The 9,599-nt window shown below is 39.9% G+C and overlaps 1 non-coding gene across 1 annotated transcript; it reads right to left on the bottom strand.

The window, feature by feature from the left end:
* Nucleotides 1-5,126: 5,126 nt before the first annotated feature.
* Nucleotides 5,127-5,246, bottom strand: LOC113875173. Its single transcript, XR_003506183.1, has one exon. It is a non-coding gene; the product is annotated as a small nucleolar RNA ACA64 (small nucleolar RNA).
* Nucleotides 5,247-9,599: the final 4,353 nt, after the last annotated feature.

Raw genomic sequence — 9,599 nt, forward strand, 5'->3', positions numbered from 1 at the left:
CTGAGTGCCGAAGAATTGATGCTTTTGAACTGTGGTGTTGGAGAAGACTCTTGAGAGTCTCTTGGACTGCAAGGAGATCCAACCAGTCCATCCTAAAGGAGATCAGTCCTGGGTGTTCATTGGAAGGCCTGATGCTGAAGCTGAAACTCCAATACTTTGGCCACCTGATGTGAAGAGCTGATTCATTTTAAAAGACCGTGATGCTGGAAAAGATTGAGTGCAGTAGGAGAAGGAGACGACAGAGGATAAGATGGTTGGATGGCATCACCGACTCAATGGACATGGGTTTGGGTAGACTCCGGGGGTTGGTCATGGACAGGGAGGCCTGGGGTGCTCCTGTTCATGGGGTCGCAAAGAGTCGGACATGACTGAGTGACTGAACTGATAAGGCTGGTCTAGGGTTATGAACTTTAAAATTTTTTCTGTCTGGAAAAGTTTATTTCTCCTTCGACTCTGAATGATAATCTAGTTGGGTGGAGTATTCTTGATTGAATAATTTTTTCTTTTTAGCATTTTGAATATATTGTGCCACTTCTTCTGGCCTACACAGTGTCTACTGAGAAGTCTAATAGTCTTATAGGGGTTCCCTTGAGTGTAAAAGGTTTTCCTATTTCTGCGTTTAAGATTGTCTCCTTGTCTTTAACTTTTGACATTGTGGTTATATATCTTAGTGTAGGTCTCTTTGGGTTCATCTTATTTGCAGCTCTACGGGCTTCTTGAATCTGGATGTCTGTTCCCTTCCTCCAGCGTAGGGAAGTTTTTGGGAAGTCATTATTTATTTAAGTAAGTTTTTCTGCCTCCTTTTGTCTTCTGGTATTTCTATTATGTGAATGTTGGTCTGCTTGATGTCATCCCACAAGTATATTAAGCTACCTTCATTAAAATTTTTTTTTTCTGCTGTGATTGGATGAGTTCTACTGACCTGTCAATCTCTTTCTTTGCCTCATCTAGTTGACTGTTGAGTGCCTCTAGTGTGTTTTTCAGTCCAGTTATTTATTCCAGCTCATCAACTTCTGTTTGGTACTTTCTTATGTTCTTCCACTTCTTTGCTGTAGTTCTCACTGTGTTCAGACGTTCTTCTTCTACATTCTGTGAGCATCTTTATGAACAATTTAAAAAACTATCGGGTAAATCACATCTCTATTTCATTAAGGATTTTTCCCCTTAAGATTATATCTTGTTCTTTCATTTGAAACAGGTTCCTCTATTTCTTCATTTTTCTTGATTCTGTGTTGGCTGTTTTATCTTATACGTAAAAACCAACTCTTTTTTAAAATTTAATTGAAGTATAGTTGATTTATAATGTATTTATGTGGTACAGTCAAGTGATTCAGTTACATATATATAGATATATATATACACACACATATATTCTTTTTTATATTCTTTTCCATTATGGATTATCACAGGACATTGAATATAATTCTCTGTGTCATATAGTAGGATCTTGTTTATCCATTTTTAAAATAACAGTTTGTATAAAATAGCCAGGCTTCGCTGGTGGCTCAGTGGTAAAGAATCTGCCTGCAATGGAGGAGACACAGGCTTGATCTCTGGGTTAAGAAGATCCCCTGGAAGACGGCATGGAAACCCACTCCAGTACTATTACCTGAAGAATCCCATGGAAAGAGGAGCCTGGCAGGCTGCAGTCCATGGTATAGCAGGAGTCAAACAAGACTGAAGCCACCTAGCACACATACATAAAACAGCCACCTCTTCAGTATTGAAGGCATGACTTCATGTGGAACATGAACCTTCTTGTTCAACACTGCACTAGCTCTTGTTTGTCTCCCGAACTTCTGTGATTGTCCACACAACCTATTTTAGACTCCCAGGCATTGATGGTGTGCCAAGACCTGTCAGTGTCCCAAAGGGGATGTTCTTAGTCACTGCCTAGTTTCAAGCTAATTGGAAACCAGACTCTCAGGTAGCAACTTTTAAAGTATGCAAATATATCTACTCCTGTGGGAACACAAGTGTTAAGTCCTGCTGGCCACCAGAGCCAAATAATAAAGAGGTGCTCCTGGTGGCAGCTACAAAAATTGGGGCACAAAAGTGTGTGCACTCTCCTTTCTGGGAGCTGCTGCTGAGTTGGAGAGTGCTTAGGAGGAGAATGCAAAGATGTCCGTTTCCAGCCTCCATCTCTGGAGAGTACTCTGGTAGGTCCTTAGAAGTATGTTTAATTAGATGCTTGCCCCTTGGTCAAGGCTTTAATATAACCAGATGAACTCCTTTCATGTAAAATCTAGACTCCTCACAATTGGCTGCCTCTCTGATGGTCCCTGGGGTGGGTGAGTCTGAATGCACTAACCCTTTAAGAGTTGTTTCCCAGTCCTTTGTAGCCTGGTGGGTTTCATGGTTGCAGCCCCACTGGTATTTAAAACTTAATGTTTAGGGGGGAGTTTGTGTGTCTCAGATGTAGGTTTTAAAATTTGGGTGCCCAATGTGGGATTGAAACTCTTTGCTCTTCTGAGAGAAGCTCTACTTTTCGAGTCCCCTCCTGAATTGTGTGTTACAAAGCCAGGGTTGTTTTTAAGCCTGTCCTACCCACTTCAGTGGGGCTTCCCTGGTGGCTCAGTGATAAAGAATCTGCCTACCAATGCAGGAGGTACATGTTTGATCCCTGGGTGGGGAAGATCCCCTGGAGAAGGAAATGGCAACTCCCTCTGATATTCTTGCCTGGAGAATCCCATGGACAGAGGAGCCTGGCAGGCTACAGTGCATGGGGTTGCAAAGAGTTGGACATGACTTAGCGAATGGACAACAAGCTACTTCAGTGTGGGTTTTTTCCCCTCATTTCCTCATCTGTAGGAATTGCTTGCTGGTTCTTGCCCTGCCCCACCCCAGAAGAAGTTGTTTATACGTAGCTATACATTTAGTGTGTCTGAGGGATGAGCTGAGTTTAGGATCTTCCCATGTCAAATTTGCCCTAGAATTTCCAAATACTAGTCTTTGAGATCTTTCCAGAGCTCCAGCTACAATTACTACCCTTTAAAAAAACATCCTGTAACTCTAATCATGTTATACCTTGTTTATAGTAATTAAAGAATCTGCCTGCAATGCAGGAGACCTGGGTTCAATCCCTGGGTTGGGAAGATCTGCTGGAGAAGGGAAAGTACTCACTCCAGTATTCTGGCGATTTTCACTTTCATAGTAATTAGGGTAAAAAGTTTATGGAATTGGGCATGTTTTCTTGCTTAAAAAATGTCACTTAAAATGTTGGTTGGTGATCAAAATAAAGTAAAATATAAATTTTGACTCATTAAAATCTGGGAATGTAAGAATTCAAAAAGTGTTGACTTTATTCTGTTTGTGGAATAAACTTTATTTTAAATAAACAAAAAAAGTTTATTTTCCTTACTGGATTACAGTGGTAAAGATGGTGTTGTGTTCATTTTTGTGGCCCCTTTAAGGACTAATGGAATGTTTGGAATTTGTTGGGTTCTTGAAGGTTCTTGAAATATATATAAAATATAGAAAGGAAGGAAAGGAAGGAAGAAAATAAATGTATGTAAAATATTCAAAGAAAGGAACAAAATAAACATATTTGTGCACATACACACATTGTTATCTTCTTTATTCTTAAGGCATGTATTTATATTTAGAGAAATATATTTGCATTGATAGTTTGATGCATTGAACCAGGAACTTCTGATGTTAGATAAGATGGTAAGCTAAGAATGGCTGCTGGCTCTTTCTCATGCACAACAATTCCAGAGACACCAGAAAGGAGATATCCAGAATGTGGAATATAAGAGAAGAATTTCAACCTGATTAAGAACATCAACCAACAATCTATGGCAAATATCATATTTAACAGAACTTAAACGTGATATTATCTAGGCCTGTGTTTGTTATATGTACATGAAACCCTGACAACAGTGGTATAAACATAAAAATGTTGGCTTTTTCCTAATAATAAAAAGGAAGTCCAGAGGTGAGCAGCACAGCCCTGTACATGGCCTAAAACTCCCCTCAATCCCTCACATTCAGCTTTTGTTCTCATGCTAAGGTGGTTTCTACCTCTGGCTCTAGACAAGAAGAAGAAGACAGAAAAAAGGGTAGAGAGATGTGGACCAAGCCAGTTGGGCTTTCTGGAAGCTCACCCGGGCATGTCCCCCTAACATCCCATTGTCTTGGACTGCATTACACAACCACCTTTAGTTACAAAAGCAGTTGCATTCTGCCTCTATAAACAAAATTGATTTCTGGTAGAAAGCAAAAAATGACAGAGAGACTTGAAACTGGGCTGACAACTGGTTGTGTCTGCTTGCGTCTTCACTTTAAGTAGAGAAAAGCTCGGTGATCCCTCTATGACCACTACTTTCAAGTTAATACTTGATTCTCGGCCATTGCAAAAAGAACAAAAATAAATGTGACATGTAACTGTCAGAGTTCTGTCACATACTTCAGAAAGTGTATCTAGCTGGTTTTAAAAGAAAATAACTTATTAAGCAATGTTAAGTAGCTTGTGCTTAGTCACTCAGTCGTGTCTGACTCTTTGTGACCCCATGAACAGTAGCCCACCAGGCTTCTCTGTCCATGGCATTTTTCAGGCAAGAATACTGGAGTGGGAAATTGCCATTTCCTTCTCCACAGGATCTTCCTGACCCAGGAATTGAACAAGGGTCTCCTGCATTGCAGGCAATTCCTTACTGCTGAGCCACCAGGGAAGCCGATATAATATAAAAAAATTAATCTAAAAAAAATGAAAATAATTATGGAAAAATTGTATGGCTTGATTACTGAATATTAAGAACACCTAAATAAATGAAGCAACATACCATGCTAATAATGAGATAATTTAACTTTTTTTTTTTAGATCAACAGCTTTATTGAAAGATGAGAGAAGGGGAGGTGGGAGGGAAGCTCAAGAGGGCAGGGGGATATAGTTATACATATAGCAAATTCACTTCTTTGTGTAGCAGAAACTACCATGACACTGTAAAGCGATTATACTCCAATAAAAAATAATAACAAGAGCAGATCCCCTTCCTTCCCACAGTTCTGGTGCTGTAGGACTCAAACTCTGAGCATCCAGGTGTCCTGTGGGTAGAAGACAGGTCAGGGGTCAGAAACCAGAATTTAGAACACGCCAGCAACTGCAGGCAGCCCAGAGCAGAGGTACGTGTCAGAGCCTGGGTTTTACCCCCCAACAAGGAGGAGCGAACAGTGAGCTGAGGCCCTGGTGGTTCTGGGCAAGGAATCTCACCTGTGACCAAAGTCACAGGTAATTTTCAACCAATGCCAATGAGATGATTTAACACTTTAAAGATTTAATTCCTCCAAAATTAATCTGCAAGTGCAGTGTGATTTGAAAAACAATTCCAGAAGGATTTTTTGGAGGTAAATCAATAAAATAATTCTGGAATATATTTGGTGAGTTATAAAGAGACAATTTTGGAAAATAAGCCAAAGCAATTGAAACAGTGTCACAGGATCAACTCTTTAAGCCAAGAGGGCAGGGTAGAAAATCAAGAAACAGATCTGTATATAAACGAGAATTTCTTATATGATAGAGAAATAAAATCAGAAGAAACGATGGAGTATTAGTATTAATAAATGGCACTGAGAAATTTTCTCACTGCAAGGAGAGAAATACAATCAGATCCCCATATTATATAAAAGTAAACTCCAAATGTATTAAAAAATCTAAAGATAAAATATAAAATGAAAAAAGAAACTGTAAGAGTATCAGGAAAGGATTTCTTGAATAAGAGTTGCAGGTCAGGCCCTCTGGGAAACAGACTCTAAAATAAGAGATTTGTGTGGGGGCTGTTTATTGGGGTGTTCCCTCCGGCTCAACACGGATGAAGGCAGTCTTGGCCTGATCCTGTGAGGAACTCTGGAGTTGAGGGAGCCCTTCTGATTTGAACTCAAGCTTTACTCTTTGCATAGGCCAGTTGTTGGTTGCAGGTTGTCCCCAAGAAGTGGGCATGGCCCTGGGTGAGGCAGCAAGTCAAGGGCAATGCTCAAGTTTCCCACCTCTTCCCCTTGGCTATTGAATATAATGTTGCTCAGAATGTTGGTCTGCAGATATCTCTTCCAGATCCTGCTTTTAATTCTTTTGGATATATACTCAGTAGTGGAATTGCTGGAGCATATGGTAATTCTCCCTGATGCTGGGAAAGATGGAAGGCAAAAGGAGAAGAGGGTAGGAGGGGATGAGATGGTTAGATAGCATCACTGACCCAGTGGACATGAGTTTGAGCAAACTCTGGGAGATGGTGAAGGACAGGGAAGCCTGGCGTGCTGCGGTCCACTGGCTCGCAAAGAGCTGGACACGACGTAGTGACTGAACAGCACAACAACGTGGTCGTTCTAGTTTCACGTTTTTTGTGGCACTTACTGTTTTCCACAGTGGCTGTGCCATTTCATATCCCTACTGACAGTGCACAAGGCTTCCTATTTCTCTACATTCTCCCCAACACTTGTTATTTTCTGTTTTTTGCTTTTTATTGGCAGCCGTCCTAATGGGTATGAGGTGATATCCTAACTTTGATTTGCATTTGTAAACAAGTTTTTAAAAAGTTAATTTTTGGCCATACCCTGCCACATGTGAGATCTTAGTTCCCTGACCAGGGATAGAACCCACAACCCCTGCACTGGAACCACTAAACCACAGTAGAAGTTCCTTGATTTGCATTTTTAAATCTAGCTTGTTTTTTAAAAGTTTTGTCTTATAATTATAAAAATAGTGCATATTCATTATGGAAAAATTGGAAAACATAGAAAATCATAGTGGAAAAAGAAAAAACTCCCTCAGAATCCTGTTACTTTAACATAATCAGTGATAATACTTTGGTCTGTATCTTTCCAGTCTTTTTTTTTCTGTCCATATTTCCAGATGACTGGTGCTAAGTCATAATACCCCTTTGAGCAATTTAGAAAAAAAGACATCCTGTTCTCTAGGTGAGAACATACCCTGCGCCAGGGTGTATGGCTTTTGACAAGCAGAGAATAGCTAGATTTCAGATCTCACTTGCCCCTAGGGGAGGTAAATTATGCAGTGAAGAACTCCTGTAACCATATGTTGTAGTTCTGAATGTATCAAGAGATTTTTTATATATATATATTTTATAAATCTGAGATCATACTATTTGATAAACTGTGTTTGGATAGGATAGAATTTTAGTTCATTCCTATTTATCAGTTAAATTATTTCCAAAGTTTTGATATTATAAAATCTTGCTAGTATGACAATACTTTTTTTTCCCTTCAAGAAAACTGTGTTTATTTGTATTCTTACCAACAATGTACAAACTTGTTGACCACTCTGCAACACTGTATATTAGTAAATTTTAAATCTCTTGGAGACTATAAATTATGTGTTCACCTTATTAATATTGAAGTTTGGTATATGTGGCCTTTTTCCTGTTACTTGCTGTACATTTGATATGACAATACTTGCACATGAATCTTTGTGTTTAGAATTATGTCTTTATGATAAAGTCCCTAGAAATTGCCTTGAAGACTAAATTAATGAGTGCTTATTATTATGTGCCTTAGACTTTACTTAGGAAAATATAAAGAGATAGAGATGTACAATTCTCATTCCAAACCAATTATCTAGGTACTGTGATTGTTACTTTTAGAGAGAAAGTTGAGGCACAACAAGAAATGAATGAGTACTTATTAAAGTTATTTGATGCAGGTCACAAAGCTGGGAAGCAGTTGAGCTGGGTTTTGAAGACATGACTGTCAGCTGCATCTGCTCTAGAGCCCCTAACATGCTAAAGTGATTCACTTTAAAAGAAAAGACAGATGGTTTTGAGAAGAGTTTTAATAATTAATAAGCCTCATATCATCAGTGGAGTAGACCCTGACCACTTGACAAATTTCCTTAGGAGAAAAGATCATTCAAAAGCAAAGTGTTTTTATTAAGATATTTGGTAGAAAAAAGAATTTGATGGGATGATTAATATTCTCATAGGATATACATTGTTCACTTTTGAGTTCTTTTTAAGGAAAACAACTTTAGAAACTAATTTAAATTTAGATTTAATTTGACTGCAAATGATAATGTCTTCATCCTTTTTTTAGTTTCCAAGGTTTCTGGGTCGATGAAGGGATCATTTTGATGTCCTCATCTCAGAGTGCTCACTTCCCTATGCTACGCCTAAACTTCTGTTTTTTGTTAAAGGTGATATGCTTTGCCCATTTCCTCAACGAGATGTGACGATATGGACTACAGTCTCATGAGCTGTCTGAAAGAACAGTATGTGAAAGTGTGGGTATTAGTAAGATACTACTCTTCTTTTTTTCATATGATCATGGATTTTTGGTACTTTAAATATTTAATGATTTGAGAAATGTATAATACAATATAAGACATAATTACATTTTTAAGTGGGACTAAAGGAGGTGCAGAGAAGGCAATGGCACCCCACTCCAGTACTCTTGCCTGCAAAATCCCATGGATGGAGGAGCCTGGAAGGCTGCAGTCCCTGGGGTCGCTGAAGGTCGGACACGACTGAGCGACTTCCCTTTCACTTTTCACTTTCATGCATTGGAGAAGGAAATGGCAACCCACTCCAGTGTTCTTGCCTGGAAAATCCCAGGGACGGGGGAGCCTGGTGGGCTGCCGTCTATGGGGTCGCACAGAGTTGAACACGACTGAAGTGACTTAGCAGCAGTAAAGGAGGTAACCCTTGAGAAACCTATATGCAGGTCAGGAAGCAACAGTTAGAACTGGACATGGAACAACAGACTGGTTCCAAATAGGAAAAGGAGTACATCAAGGCTATATATTGTCACCCTGCTTATTTAACTTATATGCAGAGGACATCATGAGAAATGCTGGGCTGGAGGAAGCACAAGCTGGAATCAAGATTGCTGGGAGAAATATCAATAACCTCAGATACGCAGATGACACCACCTTTATGGCAGAAAGTGAAGAAGGACTAAAGAGCCTCTTGATGAAAGTGAAAGAGGAGAATGAAAAGGTTGGCTTCAAGCTCAACATTCAGAAAACAAAGATCACGGCATCTGGTCCCATCACTTCATGGGAAATAGATGGGGAAACAGTGGAAACAGTGTTAGACTTTATTTTTTGGGGCTCCAAAATCACTGCAGATGGTGATTGCATCCATGAATTAAACGACGCTTACTCCTTCGAAGGAAAGTTATGAACAACCTAGACAGCATATAAAAAGCAGAGACATTACTTTGCCAACAAAGGTCCATCTAGTCAAGGCTATGGTTTTTCCAGTGGTCATGTATGGATGTGAGAGTTGGACTGTGAAGAAAGCTGAGTGCCGAAGAATTGATGCTTTTGAACTGTGGTGTTGGAGAAGACTCTTGAGAGTCCCTTCTGCAAGGAGATCCAACCAGTCCATCCTAGAGGAGATCAGTCCTGGGTGTTCATTGGAAGGACTGATGCTGAAGCTGAAACTCCAATACTTTGGCCACCTGATGTGAAGAGTTGACTCATTGGAAAAGACCCTGATGCTGGGAGGGATTGGGGGCAGGAGGAGAAGGGGATGACAGAGGATGAGATGGCTGGATGGCATCACCGACTCGATGAACATGAGTTTGGGTAAACTCCGGGAGTTGGTGATGGACAGGGAGGCCTGGCATGCTGTGATTCATGGGGTCGC

The sequence above is a fragment of the Bos indicus x Bos taurus genome, chromosome 17 (genome assembly GCF_003369695.1).
Source record: "Bos indicus x Bos taurus breed Angus x Brahman F1 hybrid chromosome 17, Bos_hybrid_MaternalHap_v2.0, whole genome shotgun sequence".
NCBI classification, from domain to species: Eukaryota; Metazoa; Chordata; class Mammalia; order Artiodactyla; family Bovidae; genus Bos; species Bos indicus x Bos taurus.